Below are 12,673 nucleotides of genomic sequence, written 5' to 3' on the forward strand. Positions count from 1 at the left end.
CAACTTGTGTGTATGCATGCACGTGCGTGCGGGGTCTTTATTGTGAGAGTGGTTTAGATTCTAGGTCTGTGTTTCAATTTACCTTCTAGCATTGCAACATGTAGATTTGCTAAGCAGACCCTTGTCACCAGTCACAGGTCTTAACGGGAGCTTGCAGCAGGAAGGAGACAGCCACCCGTGTTAGTACAATAGTCCGCAACCTGTGGCTTGTGACCCCTTTGAGGGTCGACCGACCCTGTCACGGGTTGCTAAAGACCGTCAGAGAACACAGACATTTACATCATGATTTGTAAGAGTAGCCACATGTCAGTTAATGAAGTAGCCACGAAAATAATTTTGTGGCTGGGGGTTGGGGTGCGGGTCAATACAACATGGGGACCCTTGTATTTAACGGGTCGCACATGGGGAAGGTTGAGAGCCACTGCTTTCTTAGAACCTGGGTGTCAGTCATCCTCCTCGCTTCTCATGGCACTTGACATGGTTTGTCACCTTGTCTGTATGGCTCTTCACACGCCTTGAGAAGTGCTCGGGTGGAGTGATGGTACACAGGTATGCCATCTCCCTGGGTGGGTTTGCTGTGCCCATGAGCATTCTCGTGGTCCTTTCTCCACCCAAGCTCTTCTTGGTGAGTGTGGCTTTACTTAAGCCTTCTAAGAAATGTCAAGGTATAAAAAAACTCTTATTTTTATTTCCCCACTGTGATCCGTTTTATGACTGTAGGCAGAGCAGTTCATCTCTTCAGATTTCCCCCTTTAAAAGAAAAATCTGTGCAGTGACGGGTATCCTGTTATTCGGAGTCCTGTGTTTAATGCTCAATTCTAGATGGTTTCTGTCGACAGCAAGCACGCTCCTGTGCATAGTGACTTTTTTTCCTTGAGTGAAAAAAAATTAAAATGTCTGTCAGGTGCCATTTTAGACATTTAGCCACATTTAAAATATTTTAAGTGGAAAAAAAAATCTAGATAACCTAATAGAACCAAATATTCCCCCCCTCACACACAATATTTTTTATGGTTTTAGAGCTTTATTGTAGAAGACAGAGAGAGAGAGAGAAGGTAGAAAAATAGAGGCTGGCCATGGCCACGTGGAGAGAGGGGTTGGGGAGGGAGCAAGAGGACAATTTTTTAATGCATGTACATTTGGCTATATTTTTGTGTGTTCAAGCAATTTTTGTTCAAGGGACATATACATAGACATGCAGAAGGGTTAGAGACCCAAATTATAGCATTAAAAAAAAAAACAAAAAACAACAAAAGACCAGCATCTTTATTCCTATCAATTTAGTTGTTTTCTTAGGTCTCCTATCTATGTTCGATGCCTGACCAGGCATCCCGGGACGGATAGATTCCTGGTGGCTGAAGCAAAGTAGATGACCTTTTACTGAGCAAGTGAAGCCCCCAGAGCCTGCTGTCACCGTGGCCATCGTGGTGAATCTCTTGACCCTGTGGAATTTAGAATATTTGGTCTTGCTGAGGCTGCTGTGGCTTTGTGGGATATGTCCCAGTGGCTTGAACACATGGAAGAACTGCCCCGGGTCCCACAGATGGAGTGTTGAGAGCTGCTGCTGCTGCTGGTGCTGGTGCTGGTGCTGCTGCTGCTGGTGCTGCTGGTGCTGCTGCTGGTGGTGGTGGTGAGGCATGCACAAGGAGAAGTTTATTACGTCAGCCCATATAATAAGAAGCTCAGGAGTAATTCATTTCAAGGTGGTAGAGCTAACTGTTAACTTCTAAGATGTTCCCACTCATCTTCTTTGAGACGAAGGAAAGGTTTTTGTTTTTGTTTTTGTTTTTATAATCAAGGAGGAATTTTTTTTCCCTAGGAGGTTCTCAGAAGACTCCCTCAAGCATGGCTCACCAGAAGATGGTAGGAACTCCCCCTAACCCAACGGCTGACTTAGGCAATAGAATCACAGCGACACTATGTTATGTTGAGGCTCAACTCCTAGAGGTTTGAAGGGGCATCTCACTGAACTCATAAGACAGCGTGAACAAGGCCAAAGTTCAGCCAGGCAACAATTGGAGTGAATGATCGTGAACGTGCATCCAATTCTGATCACTAGTCGTTGCTACAAGCGCTTTCTGCTCGCGGTGTGCGTTCATGTTTGTGTATGCTCATGTCCATGCACGGAGGTCAGAGAACAAGATACGTTGTCATTACTCTGACACTGTCTGCCTTGTTTCTGAGACAAATTCTCTCATTGGCCTGAAACCTGCCCAAGAAGGCTGGGTAGGGTTAGCCATTGAACTCTGGAGATCTGCCAGTCTCAACCGTCCTGGCTCTGGGTTTCGCATATGCCTCTACCCGTTTACAAGGGCTCTGGCCATGGAACTTAGGTCTTCATGGCCATGAGGCAGTTACCTACTGACTGAGCCAGCCCATGTCTTCTGAGACACTGCAGAAGATAAGATTCTTTTTTTGCACCCTACCTTCCCTTTAAAAAAAGATAGATGTATTCTGTAGTATAGAAGTTACAGGTCCTTTGTAATACTAAAAAAGAAAAAAATTTCCCTTTGAGACAGGGTTTTTGGTTTTTTTTTGTTGTTGTTGTTTGTTTATCCCTGGCTGTTCTGAAACTAGCTCTGTAGACTAGCTTGGCCTTGAACTCAGAGATCTTCCTGCCCCTGCCTCCTGAGTGCTAAGACTAAAAGTGTGCACTACCACGCCCTGCTTGAAAAGAAATCCTCTCCCCACAACATAATATTTTTATTAATTATTTGAGCGTTTTGTGCAATGCACCCTGACCCACACTGGCTTCCCATTCCCCCCAGATCCATCCTTCCAACCTTGTGCTCTTGTCCCCCCAAAACCCCAGAGAAAACCCCCATGGAGTCCAATTGGTGTTGCCTGTATAGTCACTGGAGCCTGCTAAAACTCCCAGTAGCCAGGCCCTTAAAGAAACCGAGTCATGTGGTCTGTAAATGCTCCCCACCCAAAGCTATCAACTTTGAAGAGCTACACTCTAGCAACTTTATTTCCATTTTTAAGGACTCTTCAATAGCTTTCTGTCTGGACTCTTCCTTCCTTCCTTCCTTCCTTCCTTCCTTCCTTCCTTCCTTCCTTCCTTCCTGTCTGTCTGTCTTTCTCTCTCTTTCTTTCCTTCTTTCTTCCTTCCTACTTTCTTCTTTCCTTCCTTCCTTTCTTTCTTCTTTTCTTTTTTGTTTGTTTTTCAAGACAGGGTTTCTCTGTGTAGCCCTGGCTGTCCTGGAACTCACTCTGTAGACCAGGCTAGCCTCAAACTCAGAAATTTCCCTGCCTCTGCCTCCCCAAGTGCTGGGATTAAAGGCATGCACCACCACTGCCCGGCTTCTTTTTCTCATTTTTTAGGGGTAATCGGGTGAGGTGAGGGGTTGTCACGGAAGCATTCGATGTCTCCCATTCTCAGTCATGAGCCCCCAGTCATCAGCAGCACTGTCAAAGAGGCTTCCTTTCCTGTAGCAGCCGGTGGCAGCAGGGATCACAGACATCAAACGCCCTAAGCTTTCAATCAACAGAGAACATAGCAACTGAGTATGAAGTACTGCCTCTAAGCTCACACATCCATCCACCCTTTCCTCTCCCCTGCTGATAAGTTTGGGGCATCACAGGGGTGAGATCATCTTCTCTTCTCAGCCTATCAGACGGGGCCCGATCGCCATCTTCCTGGTTGATAGTGGTGGCCACATGACATGCTAGCCAATCGGTAGAAGTCCTCTGAATGTGGGTCTTCTGGAAACTCTTATTTTCACGACAAACTGATAAAGTGTTAGAAGATAGAAGGCTCTTGGGGACCTCCTCCTTCCTACAGCAAACTGATATCCAGTGCTGCAGTAGCTCTCTTGATAGCGTCAAGTCCCGAGCATGGGGAAACATTCATAGTGGAGACTGGGTGGACAAAAGATTCTGAGTCGTGAGACCAAGGCTGGAACTACCTACGTCCAGCGTTCTGGCTGTGTGAGGTCACTGAATGGCCCCATTGTTTAAGTGACTGAAGCTGGCTCTCCCGTTTCTCGCATCTCCAGGCACTGATGGTAGAATGGCAGCGACCCGCTGAACAGTATCTCGTGCAGGTGCCACAGCTGTTCTTCACCTCCCTCCTCAGTAATGCTTTATCTATGGAAACTGCATGGCTAGGCCACAGCTTCCCGGGGCCTCAGGACCAAGTCGGGTGGCCCCATCCTTATGACACCAACCTTACCCACTCTGAGCCCTTTAGAATCCACTTGATTTTCTTTATTTTTTAATCTAAGTATTTATTACTTTATTGTTGCTATTATTGTTAGTGTGTGTGTGTGTGTGTGTGTGTGTGTGTGTGTGTGTGTGATGCCATATCTGTGGAGGTCAGGGGTTAATGGGAGTCAGTTCCCTTCTTCTGCCATGTGGGTCCTGAGGCTTGAACTCAGGTCATCAGGCATGGTGGCAAGCACCCTCTCCTGGTGAGCCATCTCATTGAGGACCCTCCACTTGATTTTCTAACTTCTTATAGTTTCTATCCTAACTAGACACGAAAGCTTCAGGTCAGAGACTGGGCCCCTTCCTCTTCGGGCATCTATGCTTATACACTGTGTGGAAAGATGATGCTCAATGGCTGGGACGAAGTGAATCTTTCCAAGGTATCTCTCCTTTCTCCACAGCAGCACAGGGGAGGCAAGCATACCAGCTCGTCTTCTAGAAACACATTCACCACCTTCTTGGTTTTTAACTTAAGAACAGGAGACCTGCACGTCCTATGGCGATCTGTTCGTGTGAATTAACTAACTCTGGGGTAAGAGCTCCTCCAGATCTTGTTTGCCCACTGGTATTTCCATTTCCACACTGCTTAGACACACGGGGCCCCTGATGGCTGGCTTGAGACTCCTTCCCACACGTGCCAGTCAGTACTAGGTTAGTTTGTCACGATTGAGTGAAGTGGAACTTTTGGTGCACCTGTCTTGTGTTGGGGAGGTAAGAATGGGATAGAGCTCAGAGCACTGCCCAAGTTGGTAAGCTCTCCAGCCATATGCCCCACCTGTAGCCCTACCTTTGAGGGTTCTTATTGCCAGGATGGCATCTTGCTGGATTAATGTCACCACAGGCTTTGCCTTCATCCCTCCTGGGTTGGACTACCTCCCTTCCCCAATGCCTGCCCCTGTCCATTCTTTCTCTCCCAAGCACAAGAGCCTTTTGTGGGACCCAAGATGTCATTCCAACACAGAGCTTTGTGCTAGCAACTGTGGGTTCTCCTTAAGGTAACTGTGGGTGGCCCTCCATTTATTTCCCTGCTTCCTTTTTGTCTCTGTGAATTCTGTCCCCCCCCCAGCCCTCCCCAGGCACATGCCGTCCGTGTCATCTGAATGACCACTTAGAGGAAAGATCAGAAGTTTGTTGTTTCACTTCCAGCATAAATCAAAACTTTATGTTCACACTGCGATGTGAGCCGATCCAGGAATAGCTTTGGGATTGCTAAGTGTCTGGAGAGCACCGACTACAGACATGTTTTGAAGCTGGTCATAACAGTTGCTACAGCTGTTAACAGTTCTCGAAAGAATAGCAGCATTATTCAGCAGGCCTTAAAATGTGCCGGACTTGCATTGCACAGAAGTCACACTGGGATAGATGTGGATTCTACCCCCTTTTCTGAAACCCAGCCATAAAGTCTTCAATAACTTAGAGAAATTCCTTTCAGTTCTGAATCCAACATGAAGGACATTGTGTTGTGACAAACCCATCTTGCAGCCCATGAACGTTGTCTTTGTGTGAGTCGATGTACGGGTTGTACTGTTGTGTTTTTATTTATTCTGCATTCTTTATTCTAATGTCCTTTCCTTTTTCCCTGACCAGAAAGATTGTTATTGAGCCCTTCACAAAGCTGAAATCCTGCAGTGTGTTAAAAAAATGTTAACAATTCAAAGAAGTTATAAAAATTTATAAGTTGGCAGAATGCTTGGGAAATAGCTGCATATTTTAATATAAATAGGTAATGCAAATATTTGTTCATTGCATTGAGAGATGAGTCTCTGTTTTTCAAAAGGCCCTGCTATTTAAATTTGATTTATTTGATTACATTGAAATAGTGTCCATCATGAATGAGGCCAAAGACGAAATGCCGCCATTGTTGGCAAATGAAAGAAAATAAGTTAGATATGTTGTTGCATTGTGTGGCTAAACAGTTTCTGCCTAACAGTAGAGATTAGAATTCTCATGGTGACTTGCTTTTTACTTTTTTTGAGATTTTCAATTTGAGATTAACGTTTGATGTTTTAGAAGAATATTAGCTTTCTCTCTCCTTTCCTCCTTCCTATGCTCTCTCTCTCTGTCTCTCTCTCTGTCTCTCTCTCTCTGTCTCTCTCTGTCTCTCTCTCTGTCTCTCTGTCTCTCTCTTTCTCTCTCTCTCTCTCTCTCTCTCTCTCTCTCTCTCTCTCTCTCTCTCTCTCTCTCTCCTACCAGTTTTACTAGTTTTACGGTCACCTGGTGGTGGAATAGGATTTTTTTTCTCATTATTCCTTCAGTCATTTGGACAAATCTAGACGAGTTGCCCGCATTACTATTAATAAGCCAGAAATAGTTGCTATGTGGACCAGAGTCTATTCTATTCCAGCCAACTGAAACAACACTGGGTAAAGGGGGTGTGGGGTGGGAACCCTGCAGAGTTAAGTGAGTGAGGGCTGGATATTTCACCTTCCCCAGATATTGGTGAATGTTCAAATGGGACTTGGCAGCAGACTGAGGAAGCCTGATAGGAGATCTGGAATTGAGTTTGAGATCATTGGGCCCATTACACATTATACATTATTTTTTATGTGTATAGAAACATAAACTAAGGTCCATGGCAAGGAAATCACTGCACTAAATCCTAGCTCTTTCCCTATCTGGCCGTGTCATCTAGGAAAACTCACTTGTTCTCTCTGAAGTGTAGGATGACAACAGGACCACTTGCCATCTTTGGCCAAATGAGTGAGACAGCAGGAGAATGGAGTCTGGCTTGGCAGTGTAACTGCTGTTTGCTGCCCAGGTCCTGCCCAGCTGCCTTCACAGAGCTAGCCGCTGGCAGAGGCAGACCCAGACCTGGCTGCATTTCTCCAAAGGGCGAGCTTCTGTGGGGTCCAGAATCTCGACACGCAGCCTCACAGCATACCTGCATTGCTCACACTGGTCAAGGGCTATTTTAAGAACTTTCTGCCTAGGGACAATGGGCTCTGGCTGGCTGCCTCTGAACCTCACAGTCTGTTCTCAGGGGTGGGTGGCTTCTGTGTCCTGTCCTGTCTGTACTGTCGCGTCCTGTCCTTGTCTGTCTGTCTGTCTGTGGAGTTTGTGTCTCCAGGTGCCTGGCACATCTTGCTTATCTAGTACATAAGGCCACAATCTTTGAGCCCTGGGATTCTATAGCTACTCACTAGGAACGGGTCCCCCGTTCCCCTCAGCTTCTGTCTGTGAGGCTGGAGTAAGTCTGTCATCATTCATCTTTCTCTCCTTTGCTCACTTGTCCAATCTTGAGCAGGAATGCTTACTTCACAGGACTCAGACAGGACCTTCGGGCAAAGCACAGGGAGTTGCCCATACTCTATACACAGTAGAGTCCTGTAGCTTTTGACCCAGCTTCATGAATTCAGAGGAGACTTAGGATATAGAGAGAATTTGGAATGCAATGATATTTTAAGTAACCACAAAAAGATAATAGGTCAAAATTGCGAGTTAGTTGAAAGTATAGCATGGCTCAAAACAGTCAAAGGAATTGACAATGGCTTTCAAAACACACACACACACACACACACACACACACACACACACACACGAGAGAGAGAGAGAGAGAGAGAGAGAGAGAGAGAGAGAGGGAGAGAGAGAGAGCTTCAAAGCTTTCTTTTCAAGCTCTGAGTTCCTCCCCAACTCCTGCCTTCCCACTCCTGCCTGAATTTGTCATAGTTGTTTAGGACAATGCTTTAAAAATAAATGTGCCAGGAGTGTCCATTCAGGTTTATAAGCTTATATTTCAGGACTTTGGAGGGAATTCTAATTAACAATCAGTCCATCCATGGGGTTCATTTGCTCTCAGACTGGAAGACCAAGGGTCACAGGATAGGGGGCAAGTGAAATACATTTTGCTGGGTCTCAAAGTGGAGGGGGAAAACTCTCTCTTTAGAGGAATGGCCGAATCAGTGAGGATTATGACTGATACAGGACTCTGGCTTCTTAATCCCTCTGCTTTTTGTACAGGGTTACCACATAATTCAGGATGAGCCAGATGGGACTGAGGGAACAAACACCCCAAGACTCCCAGTGATGAGAACAAAACCATTTCTTCCTCAAGCGGCATCTCATTCATCTGGGCTTGGGCTGGAGCATCTTCTGTAGAGCACTCTGTTGGTTGTCACGTTCTAGGGACACCGTGGTAGACTGAGTGGTCTGGTAAATGAAAAGCTTCCACGTGGAAGTAGCATCCATCACTTCAGCTCAGAGGCCATGGCCTAAGCAAGGCCATATCTAGCTGTGACAAAGCACAGACGTATGTCCTTGTGGTGGGTTTGGGTGGACAGCTCCCCTGTATCTACACACACACACACTCACACACACACACACACACACACACACACACACACACACACACGTGCGCTTTTGCAGCCACTCCTAGAAGACTACTGAGTAATTCATGGTGTCTTGCCAGCATCCAGGCTACTGTAGAAATGGCATCAGTGTTAGGTGCCAGGCTGACTGTGGTGCTGTGGAACATGTGACTGGAAGAAAATGGGAAATTGGGCCAGAACATTTGATCTACTGTTTCATTTCCTCCTGTGGCAGCCCTCCTTCCTTGACTCTGGGCTCGATGGCTTGCTCCATCCTGGGTCGCCAGTTAGCCACTCTTAAGCCTATGTCTTGCAGATGACAAATGAGGACTTCATCAGTCCTCTGTAGGGATCGTGATGGACATGTAAAGGATGGTCCATTGGGACTTCCAGTGCCCTCGCCTGGCTGTCTTGGGTACTCCTTCAATCCTGCTGCCCCGCACACCTAGTAGTATACAGTCTACCTGGATCTCCCTACTGCCACTTCCCTCCTGTTTCCATGGTAAGATGCCCTATTCATATCTGGCTTTATCACGAGATTCCTTCCTACGAACTAGGATAACATAATCTCTATTAGCTCATGAATGGATGTGGGATAGGAGAGGTCCCTTCACAGCCCTCGTGACAGGCCAGGCTGAAAGAAACTCACCAAAGCAGGCTATTGGCATCTACAGATATATAGCATTCTCAAAATGAAGGGTATCCCAGAAATGACCTTACTGAAGGGAGACTGAGGCCAGAGGGAGGAAGCGGTGGAGGATTCCAGACAGGTTGAGGTCAGGCGTAGGAGATGAGGTTACCAGCATGATTCTTGTCCGACATAACCTGCCCAGAAGATGACACCAGAGAAGAAAGGGGTCATTTCAGATGATTCACTGATCTTTTCATAAACAAATCTATTTTTCCTTGTAAGGCTCTGGGTGACTAGACAGAGATAATAAGATAAAAAAAAAAACAACCCTTTTCTCCAAAGGACTGGTTAAAGTGTGGTACAGGCTGTGAGTTACTCAAGGTCATTATTTGTGCGATGGGTTATCAAAGGCCTATGCGAAATGTGTGGGACTTTTATGAGCTTGTTTTTATTATAGTAGACTGTCTGAGGGCCCCTTTTGTACAAAGAGCTTTGAAAGTTCTAATGAGACCCCATAATCATCCGTGTGATTACGAAGGTCAAATTGTGCTGAACAAACCCCAGAGCTATTTTTGACCAAATTAGTGGATGAACAGAACAGAATATATATGTGTGTGTGTGTATACATACACATATATGCTATATATGTGTATGTATATATTATATATTATATGTTATATGTTATATATTATATATTATATATTATATATATGTATGTATACACACACACGCACACACATTGTTGTTGCCTTTTCAGCCTTGTGGGCACAATGAAATCTCTCTTCCAGCTCTCCTTTATTTCCCCACTTCTGTTCTCTGACATCGTGGCCATCGGATCTTTCCTGGGACAACAGGGAGAGTGCCTAAAAGCTACAAAACATTCAGAATAATCCCTGAAAATGGTTCAACTCCTTCTCAAGGAAGAAGAAAAAGAAATGAACTTTCAAGTTGAAGGAAATGTGATAGCTAACAGGACAGTTGTCTATATACCAGTGTAGCCATAACTAGATTATTTATGTATTTACTTTCGTGAAGGGCCCCACCTACCCCCTCTCCCCCAAACGAAACCACCCAGTGCCTTCAGTGCCTCTGAAGGTCTTAATGCCCCGCCCCACACCCATCCCCGTTGTCAATGGGAGTGCTGGGTTCGGCTGAGAAAGTTTTCTTTCTCAGTGAAGGACCGAAGTTCTCTAGGTTTCTGATAACTGGCTAAGCACTCACCTCGATTTGCCAAAGAGATTTTGCTCCAATCTATTTATGCCTGTCCATGTAGCCTGAGTCCCCGTGGATATCCTTCCACAGGGAGGCCTGTGCTTTCGGTATCTTTTTTTTTCCCTAGACAGGGTTTCTCTGTGTAGCCCTGGCTGTCCTTGAACTCACTCTGTAGACCAGGCTGACCTTGAACTCTGCGAGTCTCTGGTTCTCAAGTGCCGGGATTAAAGGCATGGGCCACCACCGCCCGGCTGCCTTCACTCTCCATTTTCAGCATTCCACCTTAAACTAGGAAATGTGAGGTTAGAAAAGCAGTGGTCTGTTTACTTCCTCCTATGAACCAAGAGGCTGAAAGGTCTTCGTGCTCATTACCCACAGGATGGGCTTGGAAGATAAAGGTTATTCAAGTTCAAACTGCACAAAAGCTCAAGTGCGCATGTCCTAGTGAGGTCTCTGAGGTTAAGCCGCACCTGCCTTCTGCTTTCGGTTTCCTAGTCTTTCATCTCAACTCGGGGATCCTGAACTTGTGGCAAAGAGCTTAGATAGTGGACACCGGGAAGGGTGTGGACGAATAACAGGCTCATTTTATGGGTAGTCTTCCCCTGTAGCTTGACTCTAGGCTACCTTAGAACTGCCATTGCACCTTGGGACAGTTACAGTTGCTAGAATTTCAGATTTCGGATCACTTGCTGCTCTGTAGCCAAGATGGGCCTTCTTGCCACGTTCAATCTCCTCTCTATAAAATCTGTTTGCTGAGGGATGTGTGTTCTAGCAGCTAGATACTGAATAGCCAGAAAACCTTCATCCTGTGAGTGATACAGGTGCTCCAGGATACCCATGTGGCCCTCATCCTACCTATACTGACACTGTTGATTGGTCTTCACTATCTACATGACAAAGCATTGCAAATTCACAGGGTGCAGCCAGAAGTTGCAAAGCCAAAGCATCGTGATGGTGGGCCCTGCGAAGAAAGGCATGACGGGAAATTGTTTGAGCAACACAGAGGTCCTATGAACCACGCATTGCCAACAGGTGGGACACATTAGGACTTTCAGGGGACGCTAGGTGGGCTTGGCGTTATGGTCCTGTTTCCCATAAAAGTAAACATGTAAATAATTGTACCATATGGTTATTTGACAAATAAATATCATTGTTATCAATCACAATATTTCCTTTGTCTTGAAAAATGCACTGTTTTCTTCCAACCTAAAAAGTAAACATTTTCATAGGTACTCCAAAAGTTCTATGGGATGTTGACCACATGTTGTATCAGACTTTAAGCTGGCCATACTAGCAACAAGCAAATATCCTCAAGATGACCCTGGGAAGCCCAATGGTTAGGAATAGAAGTTACTTTATTACACTAAGTGGTGCATGTTACATGTTACAAATGGCTGTAGCCCAGAAAGTGAGAGAGCTTAATTCTATAGACAAATCCACATGTCAGTGTCTCACGATTAGCAAGAGTCTGTCTGTAAAGACTTTGGTATTCCAAAGCAAAAACTTAAAAGGTTGGTTTAAGAGACATAGACCAGAGAGTTTATAAACTGGTCTGTGCTGTGGCCTTTGGTCAGGATCCTGCTTGCAGTTAACCACAAACTTGTGCAAAAGTCTTTCTTAGGCAAGTTGTTTCATTCTGTGCTACGACTTCCTTCTCATGGAATGACAGGAGTCCCATGGAGAGCGTGAAATGAATTGTGTTTGCAAAGCCCTCTGTTCAGTGCCTGCGATACTGTATGTTTTCGGTGTTAGTTGCTATAATTGCTATTATAATTGCTATAATTATCATTATGAAGTTATCTCATTCGACAGATAGAGAAACTCAGGATTCTCCATCATTTTGCTAGGCAGTCATTTTGCTAAGTTCAGACAGGTAGCTAAGGGGGAAAAAAAAGACGGCAGAGGTTAGAATTAAGCAATCATTTGTGAAGAGAAGGAGTGGGAGGGAATGTAGAAGGTTCAAAGAGAATTGAAACATAGTAGTCTTTTTTTTTTTTTTATCCTGCTCTATGTCCTGGGTATGAACTATGTCCTTTCCAGCCTGTCCACGCTTTATCAGCTACCTTTCTCTGGTGGCTTGGCTGTCTTGGAAGCTATTGGGTCAACTGCCGCTCGGTTTGTGCTCCAGGAAGCCTTTCCTAATGTGTTATCACAATGCCTACTTTAACACCATCTCATTATGGAAGCATCATATCATCTCAGAAGGATGACTATAATACGGGATTGACAGAAAGAGAGAGAGAGTGAGAGTGAGAGAGAGAGAGAGAGAAAGAGAGAGAGAGAGAGAGAGGGAGAGAGAGAGAGAGAGAGAGAGAGA

General features: G+C 45.3%; 2 long non-coding RNA genes across 3 annotated transcripts in view; one reads left to right on the forward strand and one right to left on the reverse strand.

The window, feature by feature from the left end:
- Window positions 1-599: 599 nt before the first annotated feature.
- The window catches only part of LOC116075105, a 36,341-nt gene continuing 24,267 nt past the window's right edge, over window positions 600-12,673 (reverse strand). The window contains exons 2-3 of one of the 2 annotated variants that reach the window (XR_004112420.1): window positions 9,234-9,338; window positions 600-872 (exon numbers count right to left, since the gene is read on the reverse strand). This is a non-coding gene — a long non-coding RNA (uncharacterized LOC116075105). Of the gene's footprint in view, window positions 873-8,322; window positions 8,438-9,233; window positions 9,339-12,673 lie in introns of those variants that run through there. The other variant, XR_004112421.1, reaches the window with a different exon arrangement.
- Window positions 3,995-11,517, forward strand: LOC116075103. The gene is made up of 3 exons (XR_004112418.1): window positions 3,995-4,046; window positions 4,611-4,741; window positions 11,273-11,517. It is a non-coding gene; the product is annotated as an uncharacterized LOC116075103 (long non-coding RNA).

The sequence above is a fragment of the Mastomys coucha genome, unplaced genomic scaffold, assembly GCF_008632895.1.
Source record: "Mastomys coucha isolate ucsf_1 unplaced genomic scaffold, UCSF_Mcou_1 pScaffold3, whole genome shotgun sequence".
Lineage (NCBI taxonomy): Eukaryota > Metazoa > Chordata > Mammalia > Rodentia > Muridae > Mastomys > Mastomys coucha.